The sequence below is a fragment of the Cnephaeus nilssonii genome (assembly GCF_951640355.1).
Source record: "Cnephaeus nilssonii genome assembly, chromosome: 14".
Classification (NCBI taxonomy): Eukaryota; Metazoa; Chordata; class Mammalia; order Chiroptera; family Vespertilionidae; genus Cnephaeus; species Cnephaeus nilssonii.
Window position 1 is genome coordinate 64,572,413 of NC_137085.1, and position 17,373 is coordinate 64,589,785.

Sequence of the window (17,373 nt, forward strand, 5' to 3'; positions counted from 1 at the left end):
CAGGAGGTAACGTCACGGTTTGATTCCTTGTCATGGCACATGCCTGGGTTGCTGGCTCGATTCCCAGTAAGGGGGCATGCAGGAGGCAGCCTATCAATGATTCCCTCTCATCATTGATGTTTTTATCTCTCTCTCCTTCTCCCTTCCTCTCTGAAATCAATAAAAATAGATTTGTTAAAAAAGAAGAGGGATTTCTTTTGCACCTAACATTGAAGGGACCTATTGAGACATAATCTTCAAATTAAATTTAAAACAACTTATTTACTTTTGAAAGACATTAAACAGTTTTAAAATTCTATTAATGGAAGTTTTGCAGCTGAAGTGATATTTCCCAGATGTTTTAGATGGCAATTCTATTTCTGCCTATGTAACAAACACGTGAAATCTTTTTTCATTACACAGCAGATATAGTTAGCCTAAACTTCAGCCTTTTTTTTAGTCACAGCCTTAAAACAGACAAATTAAAGGTATATTCCCCACAAAAAATAAATTAAAACTTTTTCTAATGAAAAATACATTTTCTCCTTTATTAACACCCTATTGTCCTACTAAGTAGGCTCTCACTGGATAAAAGCCACCTCCCTACGCCTCCACCAAACAAAATCTCACACATGTGCGTGCGCGCACACACACACACACACACACACACACACACACAGAGTCTGTCCTTCTTCTTCTCCTTCCCCCTCTCCTTATCATTCATACATATCATTTAGGTACTAAGGAACTTGCTGCTGACCTTTGTAGAGATCTCATGGTTTAAAATAATTTCTAAAAAAAATCTTATTTGATAAAATAGTATATTTCACCAGTAGGATCACCAAATCATTGGCACCTCAGACATTATCTAGGAATCCCTGTTATAATAATGGAAGCAGAAATCCCACACCGAAAGGCTTCCCCCATATCCCTGGAAGCCATACCTGAAGAGGAATGTCCAAAAGTCCTTGTTAGAGTATCAGATAATTATGGCATCCCACCCTTTAAATCATTAACAAAATAAATTATAAAGCCACTTAGCCATTTTGTATTCTTATTATTATCATCTTGGAAATGATTTTTAAGTATTTAACATCATGATGGCATATAGCCTGTATTTTACATATTCCAGGAAAATGATTACAATCACTTAAAAAATTAGAGTACAATTATGTTTGCATGGCAATTTCAAAACATCATATATTCCAGAATTCAATAAGAAGTACACAGAGCCCTAACTGCTTTGGCTCAGTGGATAGAGCGTCGACCTACAGACTGAAGGGTCCCAGGTTCGATTCTGGTCAAGGGCATGTACCTTGGTTGTGGGCACATCCCCAGTATGTGCAGGAGGCAGCTGATCGATGTTTCTCTCTCATCGATGTTTCTAACTCTCTACCCCTCTCCTTTCCTCTCTGTAAAAAATCAATAAAATATACTAAAAAAAAAGAGAAATACACAAAGTCCTACAGAACACAGGATATCAAAGATATAATTTGGTAGATATTTGACATTACTCATGTAGAAATTCCTGCTCCTTATCACTGTATGTTTCCTTATGGAAGCAACTTTATATTTAATATTTTACTGCTCTTTGAAAGCAGAAATAATCAACCTTTCCTTATCCTATATAATAAAAGCTTAACATGCTAAGTGTCCGGTCATCCAGTCATCCGTTCAACCAATCAAAGTGTAATATGCTAATATATGCTAAAGCTGCTCAACCACTCACTATGAGGTGTACTGATCACCAGGGGGCAGACAGACAACCAGTCAACCAGTCGCTATGACATGCACTGACCACCAGAGGGCAAACGCTCAACTCAGGAGCTGCCCCCTGGTGGTAAGTGCACTCCCAGTGGGGGAGTACCACTCAGCCAGAAGCCAGGCTCACAGCTGGCAAGCACAGCAGTGGTGGCAGTAGCCTCGCCTGCCTCCGCAGCAGCACTAAGGATGTCTGACTGCTGACTTAAGCCTGCTCCCCACAGGACCCCCCCCCCCATGGGACCCCCCAGAGTACACGATTTTCATGGACCGGGCCTCTAGTATATCTTACCTAATAAAAGAGAAACATGCAAATTAACCATCACTCCGCTACACCCACAGCCAATCAGAGTGAGTATGCAAATTAACCCTTCAAAGATGGAGGTTAATTTGCCTATGCAGGCACGGAGTGGCCAGGAGGGGCAGGATGTCTGCTATGAGGGGAAGGGGGGCGGTGGAAGGAGCTACAGGAGCGGTGCTCCGGACAGAAGCGAGGACTTGCCGGCTCCGGGGCGGCCGGCTCCCTGGTGGCCAGGGAGCAGGGATGTGCTGGCTCCCGGGCGGCTGGGAGTGAAGCCAGGGGAAGGAAGGCCTATTCTTGCATGAATATTGTGCAACGGGCCTCTAGTCTATATATATAGTCGCAGAAATCCAGAATTGTGGCCATAAAAATCAAGCAAACATCCTGCTCCATAGTGTCTACCTGTGTGAAGGACTTAGTAATGTGAGTCTGGGATGGTAGGGTAGATAATGAGTAAACTAATAGTGGCAGAGATTCTTTGAAGTCCGTTAAACTTGAAGACCAAATAACTTATTTGTAGCAAAATGTCACAGAGAAGGTCAAATATTCTAGTTTGGTGAAAGAGGGAAGGCAGAATGAAGGAAAAATTTAAGAGCTCCTAGAGCTGAAAAAAAAAAAGTGTTCATTAAAGAAACATGAATTGTTAAAGTATTATCTAGGCATAGGCTGGTTTTAGCAGTGACAGACATGTAAGATCTGGATTCTAGAACAGTAGCAGAGAACAATTTAGTCTTTCTTGCAGTGCCCAAACATTTCTGAATATTTCAATAAATTCAATGTCAGAGGCAATTTTAGCATACATATATAACTCTTCAAAAATAATATTTGGCATACATAATATACATTCTTCACTTGGTAATCTTTAACAGTATTTTAAGATTTTGGAGTGGATTGAAAAATGTCCCTAAAATTCATGCCTACTTGGAACCTCAGAATGTGACCTTATTTGGAAATAAGATGTGTGCTAGTATAATTAGTTAAGATGAGGTCATACTGGATTAAACCCAGTGACTGTTGTCCGTATAAGAAGGTGTTATGAAAGACACATAGCATGGAGAACACCATGCGAAGGCGGAGATGGTGTGAAGTACTATGTCTACAAGTCAAAGAAGGCCACCATCTGCTGGAAGCCACCAGAAAGTAGGAGAGATGTATGGAAGAGATTCTCCCTCAGAAACTCCAGAAGGAAGCCACCCTGCCAACACCTTGGTTTCAGCCATGTATCCTCCATAACTGAGAAAACTAATTTCTGCTGTTTCAAGCTACCCTGTTGGTGCTGTCAGTTACAGCAGCCCTAGGAAGCGAATGCAGAACTCTAGTAAAGTGCTGAAGCATAATACTGTCTGTGCTACATTGCATAAGTGCTCAGGAGTGTTGAGCCACAGTAACATTAAACCAGTGATTGCACTAAATTAATAGCTAGGGAAATAGCTTACAATAATGTTACAGTGATGTGGCATAGCAATCTAGCAGAATGTACGTGTTAAAGTGTGATATTTTCAGAATGATGCCTAATGGTTGCATAAGAAATGTTTGACATCTGTTTCTAAGCTCAGCCAGGTATATATATCTCACAAATTCTCCTTCTTCTGGCATATGAATTTTTCCTAGTCATCACTAATACGGCATATTTCAGGACATACAGTTCTCAGCATTTCTAAAGCAATAGAAAATTATCAGTACATTGTTTAACATACAGAGAGTGCTCTACATCTGATGATTCAGAAATTATGTGAATAGACTGGATTTGTAAGTTTCTTTGTGAAGTAGCAAATAAAGACTTCAGCGCCCACTTGTTTCTTTCGTATTCAGCTTCCTCAGGCCTGAGACATGTGCTGACCTCCATCGCCGCACTGCTCAGGATGAGTGCACCTTCGTGGGAGGCCGCGGCTCCGTCCTTCCCTACAGACAATTCCTTTTATGCTTCTTCAGTCAGCTACTGAAGCCAGGAAGATAAAAGCAGTAGCTTAGTTGTATCTTTCTGCACCTCCTGGGAAACAAATGGTAATTTATTCTATGTTGATTTCTTATCTGTTCTCCCTACCACGGCCTCATGGATCCAAATCTCATAATCTGGCCAATTCTTCAATAAAATGAATAGTTAACAGTTGTTTTTTTCTTGTAATCACAAATTCATTCTTTTAAAAAATGCTTTCACATATTTAATTTCTACTTTCCTTTGTCTTTTTCATAGCACGTCTGATAACACTTGGGCCCTGTTTCTCAGATAGTGTTATATTCAGAGAGATTGTCACTATAGTATATTTGTATCGTAAATGCCTACAGCACATCAGTATATACCTGTTAGAAATGTAAATTCTTAGGCCCCACAGGACACCCACTGAGTCAGAAACTCCAGGTGTTACCAACACATGCTAACATGTAGAAATCTCAGATTTAAACGTCTTTTCAGGCAGAGCAATCTGCGTATTTTGCACAGGCAGCAACAAGGTAATGTTTCCCGAGATGGCACGGTATACACATCTTGCAGCCACAGTATCTAATTCTTCTTTGCCCAACATCCTAAATTCTATCAGACTCCTATCTTCAGGGCCCCCGAGGGTGAACTTCCTGGTGACTGAGTTCCAATGAGGAGGCATCTGGAGATCTTACCTCTGAGTTTCCACATGGTTCATACTCTGAGGACTCAGGATTATAATCCCCCTAGAACACAGAACAGAAAGTTTTCTACTATGAGACAAAATCGAGCCCTTCAGTCTCAGGAATGCGGCTAAAAACCTAAATGACAATCAACGTGGGTTTTAAAATAAGCTTTTGAGCTATTACTGAAAAACTACTGCTGATGTTCCTTTTGACCAGAGCCATGAACTAGTATACTAGGACTGAACCATACTTTTTCCTCAGAACTGATGATCAAATTGTAAAGGATCTTACAAGCCATTTGGTAAACAAAGCTATTTCCTAAAAATTATATAAATACACTATTAAAAATAAAAGTAATATAATTGAAAGACTGTCATTTCATAATTATTTTACTCATGATCTCATTTATGGTTATCTAGGATTTAAGGTCGTCAATATCAACTGTATCCATAAACCATAACACCATGTAATAGTGTTACTGCACCTGTCCTCCCAACTCTGTGCTTAGTGACATCATGTTTGTAGTCCAAATAGGTGATGGGTATATTCCTACCATAAATATTGGCAAACGTGACACATCATGGTGCTTTTCCTCTCTCTAGAGAGTCAATGTTAGGGCTAAAGATTTCTACAAGTCCTATTAAAAATTGTTTTTGTAGAATAGACAGTAGATACTGGGAAGTTACTATATAATGTCATGCAATTCATGAAAGTCGAAGTTACTCAATTAAATGTTCTTATTTAATTGATAATAAAAATTCCCTTACTTAACTTATTTATTATTAAAAATTGGTATTTTTATTTAATCAAAAACAATGTGCAAAAGAAAGTGTACATTGTTAAAATGTAAACTTTTTAAAACTGTAGAATATTTTTCAGAACAATATTACTCTCTCTTCACAGATTTTCATCCATTCATCTTTCCCTTACAAGACACTTTCATTCAAGTGAAACTATACCTCTGCACCCTCTGTTCTGAAAATGTGAAATGTCCTTTTGAAAATCAACCTTACTAGTAAGTGAGAGGTAATTGGTTTCTTTTTGTTCATCTTTTAAACAGGAAAAATAAAGAGAGGGCACAGTGAGATTATTGAGGCAATTGAACCTACATGTTTCATACTTCAAATTAGTATTGTTAGGTGACTCTATGAAGATAAAATCTCCAGCTTTGAGAAATTTGTATTGTGAAATGGTTTCCTTATCAGTGAGGTTAATGAAGATGTCAGCAAATGGGATGAGGCTTTGCCAAATGGAATTACTTTCACCTCCAATCCAACTTGGAAAAGGTGCTAATCAGTATATTAATCTTATCAGCAGCTAAGAAGGAGGATTTGGATGTAGCCATTTCTGCTCTTCATTAGAAAATCCTGAAAAGATAATTATTCTCAAAATCCATATATATCTATACAATGAAAAAACTATCTTCTGCTAAAGCAAAGACCTCTAAAAAGCAAAGACAAAGATGAAGAGATGGGCCAGAGAGAGTTTTGAAAGATCAATTTAGACAGAAACATATCTAAAAATTTGTTTAAAGTTTTCTGGAGTATTCAAGAAATGACCCAAGAATGTATTTTAATTAAACAGAATCATAGAAATAGAGCCATCACACCACAGAAAAATAATGACTGAATTGAACAAGATCAGTACCATAAATTGAAAATGATATGCCCCTTTGAAAATATTGAGGTATAAGATAAAAGGTAAGTTTACTGCTATAAAGTTCACTACGTTGGACATACAATCTGGATATAAAAAAATGGATAAGAACCCCTTTCTCACACTGTATATAAAAATAAATTCTAGTCAGATTGAAGACCTGTTAATGGTAAAATGATAAAACTTCTAAAAAAAATAGCAGAACATCTTCATGACATACGGTAGTCAAACACTATTTAATAAGATAGAATCATCCAACCATAAAAGAAACAATTGATAATTTTGATTTGGTCAAAGTTATGGACCTCAGTACATAAAAAATAGCAGTAAGAGTGAAAAGGCAAGACACAGAGTGGATAAGATTTAGAAAATCCATATAAAAACTATGCCCTGGCCTGTGTTGCTCAGTTGGTTAAGTAACATCCATGCACTGAGAGGTTGTCATTTCTGTTCCCAGTTAGGGCACTTGCTAGATCCCCAGTAGGGAGCATGCAGAAGGCAGCACATTGATGTTTCTGTCTCATCAATGTTTCTCTCTCTCTCTCTCCCTCTCCCATCCTCTTTGTAAAAAAAATCAATAAAAACATATATTTTTAAAAAGAGAATCCAAATAATACCAAAATACGTAAAGAATTCCTATAAATCAATAATAAAAGAAAAACCTAACTTTTTAAAAATGGATAAAATACTTTTTGAATTTTAAAATTGTTTTCAGTTATAGTTTACATTCAATATTATTTTGTATTAGTTTCAGGTGTACAGCATAGTGGTCAGACAATGATGTATTTACAAACTGTTAGCCCTGATATTTCCAGTATCTAACTGTCACCATGCATGGTTATTACAATATTATTGATTATGTTTTCTATGCTGTACTAAAAATGGACAAAGGCTTGATCAAATATTTCACAAAGAAGGCATTCTGATATCCAATACATTTGTGAAAAGGCACTCAACATGATTAGTTATTAGGGAAACAGAAATTAATAAACACAATGAGATATCATTATATAACAACCAGAAAAAAAGATTAAAATACTGGCTCCTGGCCCACGTGGCTCAGTGGTTGAGCATTGACCTATAAACCAGGAGGTCATGGTTTGATTCCCAGTCAAGGCATATGCCTGAGTTGTGGGATCAATCCCCAGGAGAGGCATGCAGGAGGCAGCTGATTGATGATTCTCTCTCATCATTGATGTTTCTATCTCCCTCTCCTTCTCCCTTCCTCTTGGAAATCAATAAAAATATATATTTTTAAAAATTAAAATACTGGTAATAGCAAGTGTAGATGTGGATTTGGAGTAACTGCAATTCTCATGTACTGCTTATATATACTTTTTTTGAGACACTGGTGATGAGAGTGTAAATTGGTACAACTATTTTTTAAAATTGGCAGTACTTACTAAAGTTGAACATACAAATATCCAACAACCCTGCAATTCTACTGATAAGAGTATACTAATAGAAATGTGTACAAATATCCCAAAAAGAGGTCTACAAGAGTGTTCTTGGCAGCATTATTTAGAATAAACTTCAATTGGAAATAACTTAAATCTCTGCAGACATTACAAAAGATAACAAATTGGTGGTATATCAATACAATCAAATACCATAAAGCAAAGTAAGACGATGCACTCCTGATAAACACATAGCAAGCACAGTTTGCAAAAGCCAGATACAAAAAAAAAAGTAAATACTTACTATTTAATTCCACATATAGCAACTCGTGGAGAGGAAAAATTAATCTATAGTGATTGAAGTCAGAATATTGCTTATTTCCAGAGAGGAAGCTAGAAGCAGTGACTGAGAGACAGGTTAAAGGACTGCTGGTAATTTTTATATTTTGAGCTGTGAGCTGCTTAAAAGGGTGTGTTCACTTTGTAACATTTCATTGAGCTATACACTTAAAACCTGTACACTTTATATATGCTGTATTTAAATATGAAATTTCCATTTAAATGGGAAAAAAGTTAAGAAATTCAAGATGGATCATAAGATAAATATAATGGATCAATCTGAAGAAAAAGTTAAAAAAAATATAAGAACATTGATATCTTCCATCTGGAAAATTAATGACAGGGGAGTAAAATGCAAAGTGATCATTTGAAAAAGGCTAGAATGTTTTTAGTGTTCTTTAATATGCTTTAAAGCAGAAAAGCTGCAATATTTCCTTCTTCTGGAGGCTAAGTCTAGAAGCAATACAAATTATATAAGCAATAAGAAGACGTTTTTATCATCTCAGATAACTTGAAATCTTGAGGTAGAGATTTTCCAGTTTTAGTTAATTTATTGGTTGAATAACATAATCAATAACTCAATTTTATTTCATTTTTCCACACCTGCCGGTTGGTTTGTGGCTAGAAGAATGAAACAACAACCTTGACGAACTGAAAACAATCAAGATTCACACCCTGGTGCTGACGAAGACATCATTTCCTTTAGAGATTCATGTCTCTTAGGAATTCCTGAGAGTGAACAAAATCTCTTCTTAATAAGAGGGATACTTGCAAAGAAAATATTGGCACATATTTTCTGCCACATGTAGGATAAACTCTTAAATATCCTTTGAAATTCCCGTTAACAAAACATGGACCTTTTTTGAGCATTATTTTATGCCTTATATAAATTTTTGTTTCTCTTTTTAATAAAATGTGTTTCTTCCTTGGGGATTTACTCTCTCTACTGGGGATTACTCATTACTAATAAATTCAACTAGACAATTAAAATAAGCAGGTGCTAGATGCATTGTCACATTCAATTTTCACAAAAACCCTGTGAGGGAAGGTAGGTCAAACTAAAGGGAAGCTCAGAGGGGTTAAGTGACTTTGCCAAGGTCACACAGCTCAGTATGGAAAACAAAAATTCAAACTCCGGCCTGAATGACATCCTTAAATGGGAGACCAACACGCTTTTTTGAAAAGTGATCAATAATAAATATTTTAGGCTTTGTGGGCCATACAGATGTAGCATGAAAACATCAAAAATAATACATAAATTAATTAGAATAGCTGTATTCCTTAAAACTTTACTTTTTTAAAGTGGTAGGTTTTACCCAGATCTATTAATAAGGAAACAATAAGACAAATCTAGGTTGAAGAATATTCTAAAAAGTAACTAAACTGGAGTCATCAAAAAAAGGTGTGCTAGGGACAAGGATTGTTCCAAATTAAAGGAGACTAAAGAGACATGATAACTAAAAGCAACATATGATTCTTGAACTCTTGATGAATGAATTAAAAAAACAACACTCTAAATGAAAAACTTGTGGGCAATTGGGGGTATCTGAATATGAACTGCATAGAAATAATATTACTGTATTGATATTAAATTTGTTGGGTAAGATCATGGTATTATGATTATGTAGAAGCATGTTCTTTTCTTTGGAGATACAGACTAATAAAGTATTTGGAGAGAAAAAAAGTGGTGGGGCTGTTTGTCTTGTGTCCATAGTTTGCTGATCCTCACTTTAAATGTCATAATACTCTTGGTGCCTTACAGGAGTTTTATTTATTTATTATCTAGACCTCCTTTATGAGAAGATCAAAAGGTTCTAATGTCCCTCATCTTGGTAGAACTTTAGACAGGTTTCTTCCTGACGATAGACCCCGGATCCGTTTTCTTACAACACCTACTTTAGAAAAATTGCAATTGTAATTATTTCTTTCTCTACCCGTACAGATATAAGACTTCTACAATCTAGGAATGTCTTTCTCAAGGACCTAGGACCCCACTGTCCCTCTGAAATGATATGATCATCAAGATAGTGACCCTGTCTCTCCCTCTCTGTGAGGGGATAGGAGACTAACTTGCACAAGCTCCAGTCAGATGTCCTATTCATATTGATCACCTTTCGTCCAATGTCTTCCAGTACTTTTCCATGAACTTACCCAATGCTTCAAAACTCTCCAGCCTTTTGTTTCATGAAGTTGAGTCCAACCTTTTTGCCCTATTGCAATAGCCTTAAATAAAGTCTTCTTTACCATTTTCTTTTATAAGCACCAGTGCAATTTTTCTTTTACCTTTTTATTCTAGGACTAGAGGCCCGGTGCATGAAAATTCATGCACTGGAGGGGGGGGGTCCCTAAGCCTTGCCTGCCCCCTCTCACAGTCCGGGAGCCCTCAGGGGCAGGAGGCGACCCGGCGATCAGGGGAAGGCAACGCCCCATCACACCTCTGCTGCTGCCACTGCCGGTAGCGCAAGCCTTGGCCGGCCCTGGTTACCTGAGCCTCAGTCGGCCCTGGGCGGCTGGGCAGCCACTATCTGAGGTTTGCCCACACCTCAGGCCGGCCCTGGGCAGCTGGACAGCTGGGCAGCTGCCATCTGAGGCTTGCCTGCGCCTTGGGCTGGCCCTGGGTGGCTGGGGGGCTGAGGGGACTGTAGGACTCTGGAGGCAGGTGTGTGGAGTGGCTGGGCCCACCTGGGGGCAGGCCCAGCCTTGCCGTGTACCTGCTGCCCCAATGGGGCTGAGGGGACTGGGCGCCACCATCTTGTGACTGTGGGCACTGCCATCTTTGAGGGGGAGTGAATTAACATATTCCCTCCTTATTGGCTGTGGGCGCCACCATCTTTGAGGGTGGGGTAGTCAATTAGCATATTCCCTCCTTATAGGCTGTGGGTGCCACCATCTTTACAACAGCATGAGGGTCAATTAGCATATTCCCTCTTTATTATATAGGATATCCTTGGCTACTAGGTCTCAAAGTACGAGACTGGGATAAATTAGTAATTGTGATACAAAACTGACGTTATTATTTTACTTGTGGTTCTTTTTGTATTTGATTTTTCATGAAATTAGGATCTTAAAATATAACAAAGTAAAATAGATTTGAGTGACACCCACATACATCCAATCTTTTACCACAAACTTTGCATTCATCAACAGAAAACCATGTGGATCACCTGCTTCCCAGAGAAGGCATCTTCACTTTTTAAAAGGGTGACTTTAATGTGATACCTTGGGAAGCTCTGGTACAGTATTTAGGAAGATGAGGCTTTCCTTTGCTCACCATATCATACAGCATGTGGTCATCCCGGTGGACTGGTGAGTCTAACCCTCGAAAAAGAACCAGGAGCAAGCTGTGTTCTACTGGTGGGCTTTGTTTGCCAAAGATCACAAAATCATGATCTCAATCCTGGATAAGGTAGCTCTACATTGTTAATAAACCTGGTACTGTAATTCTTTAATTTCAGAAAAACCAGACAACACTGACTTTTCTGTGATCACCTTACTCTGGTGGTAGCCTTAGAGTTTTTTGTTTGTGTTCCTTTCCCTGAAGTCCAATGGCAATATTTTTAAAGGGGTAGAAAGGAAAGTAAGGTAGAAGAGAACGAGTCCACTGGATGTGCTGTGCATTGAATAAAAACTCAGCCAAGGGTTGAGTAGCAACTGAAAGCCACTATGGAAACCTTGATTCTTGACTCAAGGTCATGTCCACCTGGAAGAAAAGATGGCTTATTCTTCACACAAAAGCATCCTTCGTTCTCCTAGCCATACTTCCTACATTCACAATTGTCATGGGCCACAATTAGTTTTTCTCTCTCTCTTTTAAATAACAAATATTCAATATAACTTTGGACTTGAATGAGAAGCTGCTAGTTCTAGATCAAATTATACTCTGAATTGATGGCATGGAGTGAGTATATACTGCAAGTTTTAAAGAAAAAACAATACTCGCTTCAGATACCTAACCCCTAGTTCTGATTTTTCCAACAATCCTCCAAACAATTGTATGTTTGACTCTTAAACTCCTTTAGGTATGAAAGATGATGACAGTGATGTGAGAGGTCCATACCAGTGTGGATTAAGAGAAATGGCAGAGGCAAAAGTGCATTGACAATGTTACAGCATTATCCAAATGCAAATTATGACTGGTAGGCAAGGGAAATTTTGTTCTTTTGTTGTTCTTTCTGACATACTTTTTGATCCTCGTCTCTTTTTGCCTGCTTCCTATCAACTCATCCCTCCCCAATCCCAATACAGCATTAAGGGCTTAGTAAGTAGTCACTCTTCCCATCAGTAGTCACAGTATGTTTAAGTTGGTTGATTTTCTTTTTAATTTAATTAGAATTTTAATGAAATAATTGAAACTTTACATAATTTGCATGGTGATTCAGAGGATTAGGTTTACTTTGAGGATTTTTAAAAAGTCTTTAGAGGAGAACAGACAATAAACAAAAATGAATGAAATCCTCATAGCAATTTATTGAGAATAGTGAAAAGGAAAATGCTTGGGAAATTCCACTTACACAATATCCTCAAGAAAAGCATTCAGTCATTTACTCTGACAGTACAGAGAAGTAGAAATCTCCTGAGCCTTGCCATTTTGCTTGTCCAGTCATCTATTGTGTGTTCCTCAAACCAATGAAAAACTTGCTCACAGCCTCTCAGATACTGTTTTTCTTCATACTCTTGTTCTGTAATTCCCTTTCTTGGTTAAGAATTAATGAATTTTGTGGTTAGTGCCTTTATTTGAATATCTTTTTGGACTAGGATGAATAAGAGGATCATAAAGGAATATATAAATATATTATGCATAATATATATACACACATGCATATAGTAGTTTTCTTAACTATAAAATATTATATGTTAATCTACATAACAATGACAAAGTTGGGCACACAAATATATATAGATAATTTTTTAAAAATAATAGTTGCATGTACTGATCTCTTATCCTTTACCAACACTCTAGGAGTACTTTACCTTCATTATGTTATTTAATTCTCACAACAACCCTGCAAGAAAAGAATAGTTATATTTATTATTTTATGTAGAAATGAGATAGTGATTATAGGGAACAGATCACTGGACAAAAAGTCTTGCATAGGCACCTATTCCAGAATATGTTAATGGATATAGTCTATGAGGTCAACATGTACCAGAGCCCTTAGTTTTACCCCAAGTCCCTCCCCTTAACCCTACCACCTCACACTTATTTCACCTTGCTGGGGCCCTAGTCCTCTCCTGTTAACTGAAGGCTTGGGGTTTTATAATCTTTAAAGTTCCTTCTACCTAGAACAGTTATGAGTCAATAGGGAATATGCCTATAACTTCATGAAAAAAAAAAATCAGTTTTAAATACTTTGTTTTCCTTTTTATGCACACCTTACAAACTACGCACAAACGTTTTTATAAGCCAAAATGATCATGTATACATTTTAAGAAATCTCCACAGACTTTATTTCCACAGATTGATTCTTAGTTTTCATGGAAATTAAAGTGGAAAGCAGCTCATATTTGCAAGTGAGACTTCCAATTACGGTCCTTGTGATGCAAATATAAAGTTCAACTCTGGAACAGAATGTGAAAAGAAACAAAAACAAAACCAAGGCCTTTAAAAAAAGGGATTTCTTTTTGCCTTCATGAATGTAATGATTTCTAGAAAGAAGGATAAGTAATAGCATCCTGATTTATCTTCACCTTCTTTCACCCAGATTCCACTGTTTCTTTCTCTAGCATGTTGTGGTTGGATATACCAGATTTATTTTTCATTTCTAATATGAAACATTTTAAAAAGTGACTATATTTTCTTAATTGCTTTAAAAAGTTTATGGTATAGAGTGGCAACCAAAACTGAATAAGAGAGGCCTAATAAAAATTATTGTGTATTAAGCACTTTGATCCAAGCAAAGTCTAAGTTCTAACTTAGAAGAAGTGAATTCAATACCCCTGGAAGATGATAGCGAGATCACACCCTGCCCTTTGCCTCTTTATTCCTCATTCATGCAGGACTTGTGAGTGGCAGTTATCAACCTTGATGCCCTTCACTTCCAAGACTGCTTTCCAAAGGACCAGCAGTTGGCTAAATTCTCAGGGTAGGAAAACTAAGGCGCTGACTTGGGGACCTCCTTTCACATCTTCCTTCCTCTCCTTAGCTTCTCCTTGATCTAGTGTCAGGGACCTTCTCTGTATCAGCAGGAATCCTAGTAAATTCTTCTTTCTCACCCATTTTCACTTGAGAAACCTATTTACCATTCATAATCCAGCTTCAGTATTACCTCTTCTAGGAAAATCTCCGGCAACCACCAAGACAGACACTATCTTCTTTTTGTTTCTATGGTTTTATAATAGTCATGATCCTATATTGTCATTTATCTGGCAAATACAGGTGTAAAGAATATAAGACTCTTACCCTCAGGCAGCCTGATGTACTTTAAGTTGGCAAAGATGTTAGTGAATAATATGATACCAAAAAGGGGGAACATAGTATAGAATTTTCTTTTGAAAAGATTTCCATGAAAAGGTGGAGTAATTCAGAGTATAACTTAATTCTCCCACTAGACTTAGAAGATGGATACTCATAAGTGGTTATAGTTCTACCACTTTTCAAAATGTTTAATATATACTCTGACAAATAAGTATTGAGTAATGAAATGAATGGATTATATATTCACACTCAATTGTGAAATCTATGAATTATATTTCCATTTAATATTGCATTACTGATATATGTAGATTAGAATCTCACTGCAGTTACTTATTAGATGAGGAAACTTGCATGAAATCCTCTTTCTATTTGAGGCTCTGTTTACTTATTGTTCAAAGAGGAAAAATATCTACCTTAAAACTATCTGGGAAATTTAAAAGTACTGCTTGTTGAAAGTATTTGACAACTATTATGCATTATAAATATATGGTTTCTCTATAGTGGAGTTTTTACTATCCAGTCCATGGCATTAGTAAATACAAATTATTGTTATGTGAAGACATTCATGTGGAGTTTTGCTTTTCCCTTGCTTAGATTGGCCATGGCTTTATTGTTTCTGGTTATATAACATTTAAGATTGGTATTTTAACATTCCTGCAAATTCCATGAGTTATTTAACAATTCTGAGCAATTATGAATCCTGAGTGATCAAATTCATGTTCTCTTTAATCATTACAACATCATATTAAGTAGGTACTTTAATGAGTCCCCATTTTATAGATGAGGCAACTGAGGCTCAGAGATGTGAAGTATTATGCCCAAGATTCACAATTACAATATGGCAGACCCTGTGTATTATTATTCATCTCCTGACCTGAGAGCTTGGATCAAACCTCTCCATTAAATATACATCTCATTCTTTTCCTCTAATCTCATACTTTCCTACAACTATTGAATTATCATAGTCAATGATAGCATAATAAATTGCCTAAATTCCTAATAAAATCTTTGACAAATATGAATCGAGTCTTTGCTCACATTTCCACTGACAAATTGCTTTTTTGCTTGTGGGTTGTCGGATTCATTTGTGTCTCTGTATAAAATTGACTTGTATAAATAATATATTATAGAATATAAGTAATATTATTATAATATATAATTTAATTCTATTATGTATTGTATAAATATAATATATATCCTATATATACACATATATAATCTGACACTTTAATATTTATTGTATGGTATTGATTATGCAATGTATAATATTTTATTTTATGTGTATTATAGTATATTGCATAAAGTTAGTATTCATCATATGTTAGTTTATTATTATATAATAATTTATTAAGTATTTTGTTGATATTTAAAAAGTGGCAAAGTATTTAGTTTTCCCAAAAGCATTTTGAGGTAAAACTATGAGAAAACAAGCATAGAGAGTTCAAATATTTTAAGAAATGCCACTCAACTGAGAAGTAAAATAAAAACAACATTTTTAGACTAAATGTCCAGTATTCTTTCCGTTTTGCCATTGGACATTTCTTTTCTACACGGAGTCAAGATATTTCTTTATATAAGTCTTAACCTTAACCTAGATCTCAAGCTAAGGATGATCCTAGATGTTTACTCTCTGTGATACAGTAGCTTTAAAATACATAGTTTTTTAAAAATATTGAATGAATATTGGTTTGAAAGCAGCTGTTTTCCAGGCTAAACAATCTTTGCTTCTTCATTTTCTATATTCAATCAGACCTGGTATTTAAAATGTCATCCTTCAGTGGTTTCTGAACTGCTTGGTAGAACTCAAAATTGCAAAACTATAGGGGACAGCATTGACATCGATACATGAATGGAACTTATTTTTTAAAGGTATCTGATATCAATGCATTTCTTTGCATGTTTCTCATTTTTAAAAAAATCCATGAAGTGACTATAAAAAAACCCTGATTACAAAACACAACCTGTTTATATATCTAAGAAAAAATACTGGTTATAAAGAGTTGTCATATAGGGCATACTGGTTAATTAAAGTCTTTATGGGTTTAAAGTAGAATAAAGTCATAAAGGATATGTATTCAGAAAAGTCTGGGCGCAGTCTTGTTCTGTTTCAGAAAAGGCCCACATGAAAAGCAGTGTGTCTGACAAAAACTATGGATAGATGCTCCAGTCCCATACAGCACACCCGCCGTCTTGGCCATTTGTTCCTTGGATGAGAACTCTGGGGACTAAAGACAACAACATTTCTGGGAATCTGGAAATGTCTCCTCCAATTCCCTGAGCTCAGGGCGAGCTGTGTGAAGATGCTAGTGAACTCGGCTTTGGTGGTGGATAAAAGGCTTCCTTTCAAATTTCAGCTGCCTGGACAGCACTTTCCTTGACTGTACAGTAAATCAACCAGGCAGTGAAAGAAGTGGTGGTACCCCAAACAGCACAGCCCTCAGGTCAGAGAAGTCTATTTCTCTGTTTTCTACCCTGGAGTTCCAATAAAGATTGTGACAACAGGATGATTTTGCTCACCTCACAGAAAACAAAATAACAGAAGGAAACTCATCAGACGTGTTGCCCAGGATGCAGCAGATGCTGTGAATCAAGGCCCAGCAGCAGCGGTTCTCCATGTTCTGCCACAGGCGGAGTTCAGCTGATCAATATGGGGGTGTGTGCTTGGAGTGCCTGAGTCCAGGCACGCATTTCAGCAGACCCACTAGGAAACTTTCCCCTTCATGATATTTGTCCTCTTCCTGAAGCTAACAAACAATAGATAGCAGTAAATGTGTACTACGACTTGCGAACTTTAAATGTCACACATTTCCAACTTAATCCTTACCTTATTTGTTGCTTTATAAAATAAAGTGAAACAGAAGTAACCCTGATTTTCTCACCAGATTTAATTTTAAGTTAAATAATAAAATTTTACATTCAAC